The sequence below is a fragment of the Apium graveolens genome, chromosome 3 (genome assembly GCF_009905375.1).
Source record: "Apium graveolens cultivar Ventura chromosome 3, ASM990537v1, whole genome shotgun sequence".
Taxonomy (NCBI): domain Eukaryota; kingdom Viridiplantae; phylum Streptophyta; class Magnoliopsida; order Apiales; family Apiaceae; genus Apium; species Apium graveolens.
Genome location: NC_133649.1, coordinates 279719498 through 279732496, shown reverse-complemented (window position 1 = coordinate 279732496; position 12999 = coordinate 279719498). Strand labels below are relative to the sequence as shown.

Sequence of the window (12999 nt, the reverse complement as noted above, 5' to 3'; positions counted from 1 at the left end):
TGCCAAGAAAGGCCTTCCCAAGATTATGGGAATCTTCTTATCCTCCTCGAAATCAAGAATGACGAAATCAGCAGGGAAGATGAGTTTATCCACCTTGACCAAGACATCATCCACAATACCTCTCGGATATGTAATAGAACGGTTGGCCAATTGCAAGGTCATGTAAGTTGGGTTGGGATCAGGTAAGTCCAATTACTTGAAGATTGACAAAGGCATCAGATTGATGTCGGCTCCTAAGTTACATAAGCATCTGTCAAAAGACACTTTCCCAATAGTACATGGAATAGTAAAGCTTCCTGGATCTTTAAGCTTCGGAGGCAATTTCTGCTGTAGCACAACACTGCATTCCTCCGTGAGAGCGACAGTCTCTAGATCATCTAGCTTCACCTTCCGAGAGAGAATACCTTTCATAAACTTTGCATAACTAGGCATCTGCTCGAGAGCCTCAGCGAAAGGTATGTTGATATGAAGTTTCTTGAACACCTCTAGAAACTTCTCGAATTGCTTGTCCAGCTTTTTCTTCTGCAGCCTCTTAGGAAAAGGCAGTGGAGGATAGGTCTGTTTCTCCCCTGTATTACCCTCAGGCAGAGTGTGCTCAACAGTAGTCTTCCTTGGTTCCATTTTTTCATCCTGCTGCTCTAGTTCTTTCTCATCTCCAGCTTTTTCAGTCAACTCTTGAGTTTGTTCGAGATTCGCAACCTTTCCAGACCTCAAAGTAATTGCCTTTACCTGCTCCTTAGCTTCCTTCTTTCCTGGAACCTCAGTGTCACTTGGCATTATACCAGGTTGACGATTTAGCAAGGCATTGGCAATTTGCCCAATTTGATTTTCCAAGGTCTTGATAGAAACAGCTTGACTCTTGCACATAAGCTTCAACTCCTTTAATTCAGATTTTTTATTAGCTGGTTGCAGCTGGAGTTGTTATTTTGGTGCATACTGTGGTTGCTGAAAACCAGGGGGTTGTATTGCTTAGCTGGATACTGATGATAAGGTTGTTGAACCGCATCCTGAGCATTGCTCCAACTGAAATTAGGATGATTGCGGTTGTTTGGATGATAGGTGTCTGGCACAAGTTGCTGCGATCGCTGGAAGTTGCTCACGAACTGAGCTGATTCATTCGAAATTGCACACTGATCAGTCTCATGGGCACCAGCACAAAGCTCACAAACACTAGTGATTTTATTAACTCCATGATTAGCCAAAGTGTCCACCTTCATTGTCAAAGCCTTAAGTTGGGCAGTTATAGCAGTTGTTGCATCCAACTCCCGAATTCCTGCAACTTTTCCCTGAGTCAGTCTCTGGGAAGGATTCTGATACTCATTAGTAGCCATCAGTTTAATAAGTTCATAAGCTTCATCGTAGCTCTTAGCCCACAAGGCTCCTCCTGATGCTGCATCAAGCATGAGCCTAGAAGTAGGACCCAATCCATCGTAGAAACAGTTGATAATCATCCAATCAGGCATGCCATGGTGTGGGCACTTCCTTAGCATCTCCTTATATCGATCTCAAGCCTCACATGGAGATTCTCCAGTTTACTATGCGAACTGGGTAAGAGCATTCCTGATTGCTGCAGTCTTCGCCATGGGAAAAAATTTAGTGAGAAACTTTTGAGCAAGATCTTCCCAAGTTGTGATAGACCCTACTAGTAGAGAGTGTAACCAACACTTAGCTTTGTCCCTCAAAGAGAATGGGAAGAGTCGCAGCTTGATAGCATCTTCAGTCACACCATTAAACTTGAAAGTGTTGCAGATCTCGATGAAATCCCTGATGTGCATGTTGGGGTCTTCGGTAGAAGAACCCCCAAACTGAACTGAGTTCTGTATCATCTGGTCGTGCTTCACTTGATCTTAAAAGTGTTAGCCGCGATGGCTGGTCTAATGATGCTAGACTGAATGTCATTAATCTTAGGCTTAGAATAGTCCATCAAAGCCTTCGGATTTTCTGCTTGATCACCCATAGCTACTACAATTGGCTCTTCAACTTTCACTTCTTCTTCTACCTTCTTTTCTTTCTCAAAAACTACCCTACAAACTACCACAAGTTCTTCATCGGTTTTATCCAGTGTTCTCTTACGAGTACGTGAACGCATATGCATACACCCTCGCTAGATCACCTGAAATAAAACAAGGAAACAAATAAGTAACAATGTCCGAGTCAATGAACTTTAACGACCAGTGATGGAAAGCACATAAACTAGTAATTAACACTGCAGTCCCCGACAGCGGTGCCAAAAAGTTGTTAGTCGCTAAACACGTCCTAATATTACACGCAAGTATACGAGTTCGCAAGTAGTATAAGATATAAATCAGATTCGTTCCCACAGAGACTGTATTGGTTAACTATCTAAATTACGCACCTAAGCAACAATGTATGGTTATTATTCAATGTTAAGTCGATAACATATTGAGAATATTTTAATTAAGAATTACACTAACTATTATGACTACGAGAATAAGATAGACTGAGTTAATATATATATGACAGGCATGGGATTCTAACTTCATTAATTACTTCATTCAATAGTCTTATTATTCTCAACCTCAGCATGCAATGGTGATGACACTAATCAGACAACACGAGACTGATAAACACCAACTTTCGTTGCACGAGTACCATTCTACCAGACATTCACAAAAGAGATTGAAGCTGAATAGGCACCAATTATATTGAGACCATATATTTCTATAGAATTTGACAACATAATGATTTAAGCACAAGTTATCTATCTTGATTACATAGGGCAAGTAAGATGGTTAAAATTTCCTACGAATCATGCATAGTAATATATGAACCTATGCTAGCATGGCAAGTTCTAAATCCTTAAGTTCACTTTCGCTTCATTAAAAATTAACACGCTATTTTATAAGTTCGCGACGCTCACAAGACGAATAAGCACAACCAATACTAGGATATCATACAATCACCACACACTAAGGCATCAAACAATTTAACTAAAGAAATCCATAAATAAATCCGCTGGAACCCCACGATAACGATTAGCCCATAATCGAACTCATCGCCAACGAGAGTTCCAATGAAAACATGATATAGCAAACGTAGTCTTTATACGAATAAATAAACCAAAGTACAATCAAGAATATAGGTTCATTAAAACAAGAAACAAGCATCCAAATTACAACTCAAAACAAAGATTCACAAGAATAAACTATTTCGTCTTCGCCTTTATTGAATTGTGCCAAAAGGTCTCTTGCCGTCTTCTCCTTCTTTGATGTCTTGAAAACTCTGAATCTCTGAATATATATATTGAAAAATGACCTAAGTTATGTTTATATAGCAGTCCATGCATCCCAGGAGTCCAGAATTCGAATTACAAAAGAATCAGGGTTTGTTTATCCCGACCCAGCGCGGCCGCGCGCTTCACCAGTGTGGGTGTGCTGACTTTCTGTTCCCCCGGCGCGGTCGCGCGCAACACCAGCGCGGGCGCGCCTGCCTTCTGCCAAAATTTTATTTTTTTCTTCTACTTTATTCCTTGCAGCTTCGAGCCAATCTTTCAAGATTTTATTTCAACACATCCTAAACACCATATTAGCATCAAAACAATGCTAATTAACCTGAATCACGAAGTAAATCCTGAAATGCAAAAACACTTGAAAACACGTTAAAACATAAATAACTTGAGTACAAATACACCAACTCAAAGCTTATTAGAGCATAAATAAGTGTAATAAATGCAACTTAACAATAGTGGTATGCTTGTAGTGATTCTGTGATGCAGGTCACTATTATGGCCATGTTTTAATTATGTGTTTGGATCCCACGTGGTTTAATCGCGGTCTTGTTGTAAATCATGAGGGTTGATCGTGATAGTCTTTTCTATTCTGGTTTTGTAATTGTGTAGTCTCAATTTGTAATTGATCAAGGTTATGATCTGATGTAATAGAATAGGCTTATTTAGCTGTATTAAGTTGTATGTAATTGTTCGATCAATGAAGCTGTAAGAAACATATATTTTTTGCTGCAATATTCTGTTTTCGGGGAGCTTCACTGTTTTGGCTACAGATTTTGCATACGATGTCCGATTTGGGCTTACAATACCTTTTTAGAAACGGAAGAACGAGAGGAAGATGCTATAATATTTCTAAATATCTATTGCTCCAGTTCTCAAGTCGTTCTGAGGCTGTTTAGGTGTTCAATCGGGCTTTCAAAGATTTTCAGAAATTTTCAAAGGATGTTGATCAGGACATCCGTTGATCAGGACATTTGTTGATCAGGACATCTGTTGATCAGGACATCTGTTGATCAAGACATCCATTGATCAATATATCAGTTGATCAAGACATTCATTGATAAGGACATCCATTGATTAAGACATCCGTTGATCAGCTTTTATGAGGCCATAATAGTGAATGTGCTTTATTAGTTTATGTTGATCTTGATTATTGCTACTATGTGTTTCTTGTTTGTATTATTATTCCATATGATACTAACTCCAGCATTCTAGAATGACATGGACATAGGAATGTTTTAAATGCTTTAATCATGTGAGTATGCTGCTATGTTATGTGTTCTTTGTTATTTACATATTATATGTGGAATTCGAAGAAATAACATAGGACGATGCATCTAGATTAAAATCCTCAAAGTAAATACTAAGTGGGAGAGGGAAGTGATATGAAATCAAATCACATGGTCTCCATTATTATTTGTATGTAATTTAACATAGAGACAAATATAAATTATATATACGTCACCCATCGTGACATGTAATTATGGTGTCTAGAATGTTAAGGAGAATACTAGAACAAACTTCTTAAATAATAATGAATATTGGAAGGTATACATGTCACCCATTGTGGCGTACCAAGTTTCATAGATTTCGGATAATTATAAGATATCATTTGATGGCATCTGGTATAATTATGATTTACGATTTGATAATGGTGTACACTTAGCTATGAAAAATAATATTGACCACCCCAACGTGGCGTATTATTTAGTAATAGGACCGAAGTAACATTTAAACAAATTTAGGTGGTATACATGTCATCCATTATGACGTACCAGAAACTTTTGGTGTTTAAATGTTAGTGCATTAATTTTAATAATTGTTAGAGGAACCAATAGGTCTTAATATTTAATGCACCCTTTATGTGTTATGTGATGTTTTTTATGCATGGTTCTCAGGATACAATGGGGTTTAATCCGATGTTCACCATATTTAAGGATAACAAACGTACTGGTTTTAACTATATTGAATGGAAACGAAATTTTGACATTGTGTTGACCGCTGAGGAGTACAAGTTTTGCACTTATGAACCTAAGCCAGATCAGCCTGTTGTTGATGCTCCTGGAGATGAGAAAGAGTATTATAAGCGGTGGATTAAGGCTGCTGAGATTTAGTGATGTTACATTCTGGCAGCAATGTCGGGTGTTTTGCAGCATCAGCATCAGTCTATGGCCACTGCTGCGGATATGCTCTTTAATCTCAAGGAACTTTTTGGAGATAAGAATAGGGCTGCTAGGCAAGTAGCCGTGAAGGCTTTAATGAACACTCAGATGACTGAAGGAACGCCTATAAGGGATCATGTTCTTAAGATGATGTCTCATCTGAATGAGATAGAGATCCTTGGTGCTGAACTTGACGGGGAAACCCAGATTGACATTATCCTTATGAGCTTGCTCAAGAGTTTTGAGCAGTTTCGCTTGAATTACAATATGAACAAGAGGTTGTATAGTCTTGCGGAACTTCTGACAGAACTTCAGGCAGCTGAAGGATTATTTCAGTAGAGTGTTCAAGTGAATGTGGCTGAGAAAGTTTCCTCCTCTAAACTGAAAGGTAAGAAGAAAAAGAAGAAGAAGAAGAAGAAGAAAAAAAAAATGCTCAAACACAGAATATTGTGAATGCAGTGGGAGTTCAAGGTGGTGTGAAAAAGCCTAAGGGAAAGTGGATTTCCCTCATTCTAAGAAGATAAATAATATAGGTATGTCTCTTTCTCTAGTTACAGAAATATATATAGCGGCTATATCTACCAGCACTTGGTGTGTAGATATAGGAGCCACTGATCATGTTTGTAATTCTATGCAGGGATTTCAACTATCCAGAATGCTTAGAGATGGTGAGATATATGTGTTCATGGGAGATGCTACGAAAGTAGCAGTAGTTATAGTAGGAGTTATTCATTTATCTTTTGATTCTGATAGGATTTTGGTTTTGAACAATTGCCTTTATGTACCTTCGTTTAGAAGAAATCTAATTTTGGTTTCTAAGCTTGTTATGGATGGTTATAATATTTGTTTGGATCGTAATGTTTCTATTATGATGAATAAACGAATTATATGTTCTGGTACATTATAAGACAATTTGTATATAATTAATCCTAGTCAACCTGTACTGTAACTACAATATAGGGAATTGAACAACATGTCTTCCACATCTATTAAAAGAAAGGAACCTTCTAGTTTGAACCAAATATATCTTTGCACTTGAGATTAGATCATATTAACTTGAGAAGGATTTAAAGACTGGTAGTAGACGTGCCTTTAAGCTCATTGGCAGTGGAGCCATTTCTAGTTTGTGAATCATGCTTGGAAGGTAAAATGACTAATAGGCATTTCAAGGCAAAGGGGAATAGAGCCAAAGAGATGTTAGAATTGGTTCACACTGATTTATGTGGACCTATGAATATCCAAGCAAGAGGTGGTTATGAGTATTTTGTCACATTCATTGACGATTATTCTAGATATGGGTATGTTTATTTGTTGCGCCATAAGTCTGAGTGCTTTGAGAAGTTCAAAAAGTACAAAGCTAAAACGGAGAAGCGACTTGGTAAAAGTATCAAGTCACTACGATCAGATCATATTGGCATATACTTGCTTAGAGAATTTAGGGAATATTTTTCAGAGAATAGGATAGAATCCCATTTAACTGCACCAGGCACACCCCAGCAGAACGGTGTAGCACAAAGAGGGAACTGTACTCTTTTAGAGAGTTTTAGATCGATGATGAGTTATTCAGATTTACCCAAGTCATTTTGGGGACATGCCTTAGAAATAATAGCTTATCTTTTGAACCTAGTACCTTCTATATCGGTTCCTAAAACCCCCTTAGAATTGTGGACCGGGGACAAACCGAGTCTAAGACACATTCGGATATGGGGTTGTCCAGCAGACGTGCTAAACATGAACACGACTAAGTTAGAATCTCGTACAGAAGTAAGGCCGCTTGTAAGCTACCCCATGGGAACGAAAGGTTAATTATTTTATAGTCCGAAGAATCGAGATCTCATTGTAAGCACCAATGCTAGATTCTTAGAGAAAGACTATATAATAAATCATAAACCCATGAATAGTGTCGTTTTAGAGGAACTAGTGGGAGGGACAGATAATACCCAGAAACTGATAGTACCAGTAGAACAACCACAACAAAATACATATCCTGTCACTATTACCGCTGATAAGTGGCATTTTATACCACTTAGAATGTCTTATAATAGCTTAAATTGGTGTCTTGAAATCAAGTATTTTATGTATTTGATGCGTTTTTCTAGTGTTTGTGCATTTCAGGGTATTAGTTGCATTTCGGGAGAGAATTCATCAATAATAAGCCTTGGCATGTGTTCAGCATTGCAAGTGGGAAGATAGGAGCAGATTACAGAGAAGAAACGGAGCAAAACTGATCATTTTTCCAGAAGGGGTCTGAGCTCCCGCTCAGCTCTGCTGAGCGGCCGCGCAGGAAGCTGAGCGCCCGCTCAGGAAAGCTGAGCGGCCGCGCAGGGTCGTAATTTCAGAATAAATATTTTAGACTCCTATTTCTATTTGGCTTCCAACTTTTGAGTTATCTGGGTTTTATGGGACTCCTATATAAGTAGATTTCAGAGACGTTTCATAAAGGTTGGATCGTAGTATTAATCAAGGAGCAAAGGAGATAAGGAAGAAGACCGTTTTAGCACACCGCGACGAAGAGGAAGCATATTTTCTTGTGATTCTTTATTTCGTTGTAACGTTGGATGCTAGTTTTCTTACTTTGAACCTATTTACTCTTGTGACGTACTCTGGTTTAATATAAGTAGTTTTAGTTATTATTCTCTTGTGTTTATTTATCATATTTTCATATGAACCCATGATGACGATGAGTGCTATCATGGGCTAATCGTGATCATGGGGTCGTAACGGATTTACTATGGAGTTCTTTATTTAGTTGTTTAATACCTCAGTGTGTGATGATTGTATGATATCTAGTATTGGTTGTGCGTATTCGTCTTATGTGCGTCGCGAACATATAAGATAGGGTGTTAATCTCTTGTGAAGCGACGGTGGATCTTGAGATTTAGAACTTGCCATGCTAGCGTAGGTTCATGTACGAGTATGCATGATTAGTGGGTAACTCTAACCGTTTTATTCGCCCTGTATAATCAAAAGGAATAACTTGTGCTTAAATCGTTATGTTGTCAATTTCTGTAGACATATAGGGACTCAACATAATTGATGCCTATTCAACTTTTATCTTAATTGTGGATGTTTGGTAGAATGGTATTAATATAATGAAAGTTGGCTTTTATCAATTTCGTGTTATTCGATTAATATCATCAATGTTACATGCTAGGGGTAATAACAATGACTATTGAAGGAAGTAGTAATGAAGTTGTGATCTCATGAGTGTTTTAATATTGTTAATTTAAGTGTTAATTAAGTGGTTAATTATAGTAGTTAATTGTAGTTAATAATTAGTTAATCAATTCTAAGTGTTATTGTCTTAACATTGAGAAGTAATCATACATTGGTGAGTGAGTTTAATTGAACATAATTAGTCTGAGTCTCTGTGGGAATGAACTAGAAAGTATTCTATATTACTTGCGAACGCGTATACTTGCGTGTGTTATTAGCGCGTGTTTTCGCCTTAACAACCGCACCAGTGCCTCGTCATAGTGGGAGGGTTGTTGACAGCCTGATAGATTTATGTTTTTGGGAGAGTCTTCGGACTTGGTCTCTGGTGAACATGATGATGATCCCCGAACATACGAAGATGCACTACATGACAAAGATGCAGATCTTTGGCAAAAGGCAATGGAATCTGAGATGGAATCGATGTATTCTAATCAGGTCTGGGAGCTCGTGGAACCACCCAAAGGTGTAAACCCATTGGATGTAAGTGGATCTACAAGAAAAAGAGGGGATCAGATAAAAAGGTGAAAGCTTGGAAAGCAAGACTTGTTGCGAAAGGGTATACTCAGAAAGAAGGTATCGGTTATGAGGAAACATTTTCGCCAGTGGTCATGCTTAAGTCAATCCGTATTCTTTTATCTATAACAGCTCATCTCGATTATGAGATTTGGCAAATGGATATCAAGACAGCTTTCCCTAATGGAAGTCTTGAAGAAACCATCTATATGTAGCAACCAGAGGGATTCATTAAGGAAGGCCAAAAGCATCTTGTATGTAAGCTTAAAAAGTCTATTTATGGACTTAAACATGCTTCTAGATATTGGAACATTCATTTTGATCAGGCAGCCCAGTCGTATGGTTTTGGTCAAAGTCCAAACGAAGCATGCGTGTATACGAGATGTGAGGGAAATACAGTGGTTTTTCTAGTGCTATATGTTGATGACATTTTACTCAATGAAAATAATGTTAAGATGTTGTCTTCAATAAAGACATGGTTATTCAAACAATTTGAAAATAAGGACTTAGGTGAAGCGGCATACATCCTTGGGATCAAAGTAATAAGGGATCGCAAGAAAAGGATGTTGGCTTTATCTCAGGAGCCCTACATAGATGACGTATTAGCTCGTTTTAACATGTAGGAATCCAAGAAGGGTAATTTACCTTTCATACATGGAGTTTCTCTATCAAAAGGTCAGTGTCCCTCGACACCTAAGGAGATAGAGAACATGAAGGTAGTTCCTAATGTTTCGGCATGTGGAAGCCTAATGTATTTTATATTATGTACGAGGCCTGATATTTGTTTATCAGTGGGCATGGTTAGCAGATACCAGTCTAACCCAGGACATAAACATTGGAGTGCAGTAAAAATAATACTCAAGTACTTGCGCAGAACTAAGGAGTATATGTTAGTTTACAAGTCCTCGAATTTGTTGCCTCTAGGATATACCGATTCAGATTTCCAGACAGATAGGGATAAGAGAAAGTCCACCTCGGGATGTGTTTTTACTTTGGGAGGTGGAGCCGTAATATGGAGGAGTGTGAAGCAGAAATGGATTGCAGACTCAACCATGGAAGCCGAGTATGTGGCAGCCTCTGAGGCAGCCAAAGAGGCTATATGGTTCTGAAACTTCCTACTGGATTTGGATGTAATTTGCCATGGCAAATCACCATTTATTGTGATAATATTGGTGTTGTGGCGAATACCAAGGATCCACGGGCCCATAAGGCAGCAAAACACATAAATCGTAAGTATCACCTCATATGGCAGTTCGTTAAGCGAGGAGATATTATTGTGGCTGATATAGAGTCAAAGGATAACCGGGCAGATCCTTTCACGAAGAGCTTACGTATAAGTGGGAGATTGTTAGGGTATATACTGAACTATTCATTTGAAAGTATATAATAATCTTTTAAGAATCTTAAATGCATGTTTTCACAATGTATGTATATTATATATTGTAGACAATCTAGTATCAAATGGGATAGCAGAAGATTAAATTGTCAGACTCCTTATATAATATATTAAAGGTTCACAGTCTAAGTGGTGTTAGATAACTACTGGAACGACTGAAGTATTATTTAGAAATAGTTTATCTTGACTACTGAATAATACTTACGTATATTGAATGGGATCGAAATAGTAGAATAATTCTTTCTTTTATTCTGACAATAAAGAAGAACTAAGATTCTACGATATTATTATTACTTAGGTTTTTAATCCGGATATAGTGATTGACACTTGTATTTGATGCACATGCATTGATTAATATAATAAGTTATTTATTTTAAATTATGAATTTATGTATTGGGCAATGACATTATATACAGAGTGGGATATTGACTATAAAGGGAAACCGTGCCCAGAGAATATATTCGGGTGATGATGTCCTCTTGAAAGCTCATAAAGATAATTGTGCTTTAGTCCTGCAGGCATATTTGTTCTTGCACAATTATAAGGTTGAGTAGATGATCAAGGATATAAGATGTTGATTAAATTAATTTTCAGAAATTAATTTAATCAATGGACATGCAATATCTTAAACATGGGGAATTTAATAAGCAAATAATATGAGAGTCGAATTAAATAATTAATTTACGGAATTAGGTAGGTAGTGCAAATATTAATTCTTTAGTGGATTGAATTAATATTTAATGACATTGGGCTTGGCCCAGAATGTCCTTGGGAGGCCCAACCTAATTATCCATGATCCCTACCTATAAATCTTCTAATTCTCCTGAAGCTAAAGAGAGTGTGTGCATGTGTGTGCGAGAACACAGAAAATAACATCCTGGGGTTTGAGAGAGGCAAATATTGTTCTCAAGGAACCGGCTAGGGTTTTGAATTTTCGGAGCTATCAGGAGAGGTAAACCTTGGAAGATCGAAGTCCACACTTCGATTAAGGAGAATCGAGGAATACAGTAGAAGACGTGGATTTGAATTGCTTGCGCTGTAGTGATTAATGTTAACATTATGTTTGAACTCTCTATAGTAATTCATATCATAAAACACAGGGCCGAGATCCATTGTCCCAACACTAACTTGTCTCTCCTCACTTGAATTCTTTTCATTACAACTTTACGGAGCTCTCTAAACATTGTTATAACTGGAAAATCTTTAAATTTTTTATGTTGTTGTTGAACACTTCACAGTGATTGTTAACAAACATATCAATGTGAACACGTGTCCTGAAGAATGATCTTAATCATTGACTTAAAGGTTTATCTATTAGCCAATCATAGAACTTGACCACATCCTCATGAATCTCCCACTCTCAGTTCCTAACTCTGGATCATCACATAGAATTTTCACAGTGCTTTCTAGGAGTACTCTCTTAATCTCATGTGCATAATCCTACACTTGACCAAACTGTAAACAATGAGTACCATTGATCTTCAAAAGTGCTCTCATTTTGGCTCTATACACAGCAAACTTAGAAATCTCACATTTCAAGTCATTAAAAATTTCTTATGAAATGTAGTAAAAGGGCCATATTGGGTTCATTCCAATCTCCTTCTCATAGTGCTCGGCTAGACATGTAGAGTTAATTTGCTTTTAATGGAATTTTGGATGCAACAGTGCTTGGAGACAATGGTCTTGATCTGATATATGCTAGTCTTCTTCATTGGAGAACCATACACTCTCCACTCATAAGGAGCCTCACAAATGTACTTAATTTTTTTGAGAAAGTTCACCATTAGATGTATTAGTCTCCTCTCAGATATGGCATGGGTCCTCATTGCTTTTCTGAATATGGCCTCAGGAGCAAAAGAGCAAAAATGGAGGCACCATGAGTTAAAAGTTTGGAAGCAGACCTTAAAGCTGCTGAAGTTCTATATGCTTATAGGCTCAATGACAAAATGATCAGGGATACAGAGGACATGAAGAAAGTTGGAATAGCTTATCATGAGATAGTGTTAATTAATGGAGAGACATAAATGAATCTTTTAAAAGATAGTGAACCTATCATCAGTTTTAACAATGAAGGGGAACTAGTCTTAAGAAGCATCTGCTTCTAAGTCTGAAGAAGCTCAAGTCCTTGAGGATCAAGTCCCTACTACTATGAATGAGGATGCTGAAGGAGCAGAAGCTGACCGAGAAATAAATCCTCAGACAGTTCTTGATTCTCAGCCAATGAACATTGATCAAGAACCTGTAGTTGCTGAACAGCCAAAAAAGGTTTCTCAACCTGAAGCTGCTGAACAACAAGCCGAAGCAGAGTCACATCATTCAGAAACTAATGTTTACAGACCAGACTTCACAGGTATGAATGAATCTTCTATGAGCACCACTTTTGATGATCTAATAGATATAGATTCACTCAATCTTGTTGAATTTTGCACACAACTTGCTCACGAGCAATTACAATCAGGAAGCAG

The 12999-nt window shown here is 37.6% G+C and overlaps 1 non-coding gene across 1 annotated transcript; it reads left to right on the top strand.

The window, feature by feature from the left end:
- The first annotated feature begins 1461 nt into the window (after window positions 1-1461).
- LOC141715379 (small nucleolar RNA R71) lies at window positions 1462-1568 on the top strand. The gene has a single exon (XR_012572144.1). It is a non-coding gene; the product is annotated as a small nucleolar RNA R71 (small nucleolar RNA).
- Window positions 1569-12999: the final 11431 nt, after the last annotated feature.